Source organism: Galeopterus variegatus, unplaced genomic scaffold (assembly GCF_000696425.1).
Source record: "Galeopterus variegatus unplaced genomic scaffold, G_variegatus-3.0.2 Scaffold21054, whole genome shotgun sequence".
Taxonomy (NCBI): domain Eukaryota; kingdom Metazoa; phylum Chordata; class Mammalia; order Dermoptera; family Cynocephalidae; genus Galeopterus; species Galeopterus variegatus.
The window spans coordinates 104-4,788 of NW_007747165.1; the positions used below are offsets into that span (position 1 = coordinate 104).

At 36.2% G+C, this 4,685-nt stretch overlaps 1 pseudogene; it reads left to right on the forward strand.

Annotated features, from left to right (window-relative positions):
* The first annotated feature begins 585 nt into the window (after nucleotides 1-585).
* Nucleotides 586-1,333, forward strand: LOC103583257 (annotated as a pseudogene).
* The last annotated feature ends 3,352 nt before the right edge of the window (nucleotides 1,334-4,685 follow it).

Here is a 4,685-nt window from a genome sequence, read left to right on the forward strand (position 1 = left end):
TTTTAGTGAGAATATATGTAAAATTTAATATTCAGTTTTCAAAAACTAAATGTTATAAAGTTTAATCAAGTTCCATTGTCTTCTTTTCTAAAGGTGTAATTCCTTTTTCCGTTAAAGATGCTGTCTATTTTACTCGGTCTCGAAAGGAAGGAGAAAAGCAGCACTGTCTTAACAGTAAGACTTTATTTCGGGAGAGAGCTTTATCTTATTTGCTTTCTTTTAACTTTTGAAAGATTTGAGCACTTTTGTGAGAAATAAAGAGATGAAAAAAATTAAAATCATAATTCTGTTTTAGTGAGCAATCACCATATTCAAGGAACCTTGCTAAGCACTTTTCATGCACCTTTTCACTGAATCTTAGGAGTTAAAGAATATGTTACCTTGTTTTGTAGATAACAAAAAAGAAACTTACAGGGATCCAAGGTCATATAGATAAGTGTCAAAAACAGCTCCCTAAGTCAATCGGAGCCTCATTGTTATGCATTAGAAAAATTGGACTATGACAGAGTCTCAGCCTTGCCGCAGCCACTGCCCAGAGACTGCTGAGCCCCCATCCGTCTGCTGCTACCCATTCTGGGCACAGAACATCCAATCATGGATAAAAATGAGCTGGCACAGAAGGCCAGACTGGCTGAGCAGGCTGACCGAAATGATAATATGGAAGCTTGCATGAAGTATGTAACTGAGCAAGGAGCTGCATTATCCAATGAGGAGAGGAATCTTCTCTCAGTTGCTTATAAAAATGTCGTAGGAACCCGTGTCATATTGGAGGATCATCTCAAGTACTGAGCAAAAGATGGAAGGTGCTGAGAAAAAACAGCTGGTGGCTCGAGAATACAGAGAGAAAATTGAGACCGAGCTAAGAGATATCTGCAATGATGTACTGTCTCTTTTGGAAAAGTTCCTGATCCCCAACGCTTCACAAGCAGAGAGCAAAGTCTTCTACTTGAAAATGAAAGGAGACTACTACTGTGACTCGGCTGAGGTTGCTGCTGGTGATGACAAGAAAGGGATCATGGATCAGTCACAACAAGCATATCAAGAACCTTTTGAAATCAGCAAAAAGGAAATACAACCAATGCACATCCTATCAGATTGAGTCTGGCTCTTAACTTCTCTGTGTTCTATCATGAGATTCTGAACTCCCCAGAGAAGCCCTGCTCTCTTGCAAAGACAGCTTTTGATGAAGCCATTGCTGAACTTGATACAGTAAGTGAAGAGTCATACAAAAGACAGCACACTAATATTGCAATTACTGAGAGACAACTTAACATTATGGATCTTAGATACCCAAGTGGACAAAGCCAAAGCAGGAGAAGGAGGGGAAAATTAACCAGCCTTCCAACTTTTGTCTCACTCATTCTAAAATTTACACAGTAGACCATGTGTCATCCATGCCGTCCCACAAATAGTTTTTTTGTTTATGATTTATGACAGGTTTATGTTACTTCTATTTGAATTTCTATATTTCCAATGTGGTTTTCACATTTAATATTATGGTAGTAGAGCCAGTTAACATTTAGGGAGTTCTCTGTTTTCACCTTGAGGTGGCCAATATGGGGATGTGGAATTTTTATACAAGTTAAAAATGTTTGGCATAGTATTTTTGGTACATTGTGGCTTCACAAGGGCCAATGTTAAAACTGCTTCCATGTTCTAAGCAAAGAAAACTGCCTACATATTGGCTTGTCCTGGTGGAGAATAAAAGGGATAATTGGTTCCAGTCACAGGTGTAGTTATCATGGATACTTTAAGGTTTGGAGCACTTAGAAGGCTGTGGTAGAACAGATATCCCTTCGATACTACATGTTGAGCCATGCGTACATGCGGAATACTCAATCTCAGTGTGCACACCTTTGACTACAGCTGCAAAAGTGTTCCTTTAGACAAAGCTGTGACCCAGCTTACTCTGAGTAAGGGCAGAAATGGTTCACATTCCATTATTTGTAAAGTTATCTGCTGTCTGCTTTCATTATTTTTGCTACACTCATTTTATTTGTATTTAAATGTTTTAGGCAACCTAAGAACAAATGTTAAAGTAAAGATGCAATAAAAATGAATTGCTTGATATCCATTACTTCATGTATATCAAGTACAGCAGTAAAACAAAAAAACCGTGTATTTAACGTTTTTTAGGTTTTTTTGCTTTTGTGATTTTTTTTTTCTTGATAGTTGCCTAACATGCATGTGCTGTAAAAATAGTTAACAAGGAAATAACATGAGGTGATGGCTAGCTTTGTTTAAAGTCTTATGAAATTTTCATGAGCAATCCAAGCATAATTGTTAAGAACATTTGTATTAAGTTCCTGTAAGTGGAATAAAAGTTTTATGGATGGGAAAAAAAAGAAAAATTGGATTATGATTGTTTAATGGACAATCTTTAATTAGGGAAGCTGAATAGCAAAAGATTTCTCTCATCTATAGGTTTGTTAGGTTTGTATGTTTCCCCAAATCGTTGAGGATCAATAGTATCTGTAAATTCTAATTACATCATAAAATTAATTAGTAATGTGAAGAGAAATGTTATATTGAGTTAATAAATGTCGATATTATTTCCAGACTTTTCATTTGGTCAGTAAATGATAGTTAAGGGCCCTGAGTTTAGAGTTGCTCAATCTAAGTTAAACTTCAGTTTCTGAATTCTGTTCTAAGGAACTAGTTACTTTACCTCATTAAATATCAATTTTCTTATCTATAAAGTGAGGTTAGCAGTGGCCCTTGCCTCACAGGGGTGTTGTGACAATTACATGAGATAATGTTTATAAAGCACTTAACACCACAATGCTTGACACAAGGTAAAGTCTCAATAATGGTTTTCAATATATTAGAGTAGGAAACACTGCAGATTAAGTACTGCAGAGATAAGTAAATACATAATAAAATAAATTGTAATTAGCAATAACTTAGGGTTTCAGCATTGTTTTTTAACAACTTAGGAAAAGACACATAAAACTGAGGAATTTGACTTCTCATTCTTTTCCCTTCTGCCAGTTCTAACAAAGGTGGGCAAATGAGAGAATGAAGGGATGGCAAGAGTTCAGGACAATCCACCCATGAACAACTACATTTCAACTGCTTTTTATCATAGTGTTTAAAGTAATAAGCAACAGACACTTGTTTTCAATATACTTAACTGTAATGTAAAGCATCCCCAAAGTAGGATTAAAGAAAATCAGATAAAACAGAGCTATAAAGAAAAAACAAAGGACATACAATTAGGACTACTGTGAATTGAGATAAATCTGTCAGAGGGCAGACATCATTTGTCTAATTCTTGCATAATTCAAATGTATGAATATTTTAATCACACATTTCACGATATTCAGGAAAGGGCAACAAATGCCTGAGCTATCTTTCCAAAGAACCCTGAGATCTGTTGTGCTGGCCTGGTAAACAAACTTTGTGCAAAGGTCAACTAAAAAAAAGAATAAAGGAGAGGTGACAGGAAAGATGCAAGTAAAGATAGAAGTTATAGGCAACTGGGAGCAGAAATTAAAAGCAGCAGCGGAGACTTTTCAAAAGCTAGGGAATCCCAGCTCACTTTACTCACACTGACATTGCAGGGGAGGGGAAATCAGGAACGTATTGATTACTGGGAAACCTCAAGAGACTTTTGCCTGTTTTCAGTGGTGGAAAGTAAAACTGCAACAAATAACTGACTTAACTAATATGGTGTCCTGAAGACATACAGAATGTTAATCATCAAGAAAGTATCTTGAATATAAGTAGAGATGTTTGATTGTGGGGAAACCAAATGACCTAATTCTTATGTCAAATAAATCATGTGTTTAAGCATCACCAGTCACACTTATCAAATAACTTCTTTACTGGGGCCACCTTATTTATTGCCAAAAAGGTAGTAGGAACCAAGATCCTGCTGTGACTGGGATCATCAGAATTTCTAAACCCCTGAATCCATCTTCCTATTCTTTCACATCTCTCTCTAGAAGGCTTCCCTGAACTGTAAGATAGCCACTCAGAAGCCCCAAGAATGCTCAATGTTGATGACTCATTAATCAGGCCAATGAGTTAACATAATGGCTTGGTCAGTTCTTGAACACAATGTCTCTTCTGCCATACAACCCTCGAGTGAGAACCACTTCCTCCCTTCATCTGGTATTACAGTGGTAAAAACAAACAACAACAAAAACTCAAGGAGACATGCAAGGAGACATTAGGAGAACAAAAGTAGGAAATACAAAAGGAAAGGAAAGGGGTGTTATAGGTTACCCAATATATGCCAGAACTATGTAGACATTTACTCCAGAAGAGAATAAAATAGGTGCTGCTACTTGTATCCACATTTTTACCTATGTGAATATAGACATAAAAGGAGTTATATGACTTGACTGTAGCCACACAAATCAAATGAGTTGGAGCCTACAAATAAACTAAAAAACTTCCGACTCCAAAGGCTATACTTGTTCCAGTATGCTATGATAACATGAGTGTATGATACAGAGGAAAAAATAAAGAAAATAAAACAGATGTAATCTTTGTATGTAGGGGGAAAGTTCCTTCATATCAGTAGAGTACTTAAGCCTATGAAAGTGAAATTGAAGACTTTGTTGAAAAATTATGTTATTTCACTCATTCTACATCACTCAATCTTGTTCTCCCTGTATAAATGACATGAAGCCTTATACTACACCTCTATCTTTGGTAAATTGTTTTCAATACTCAAT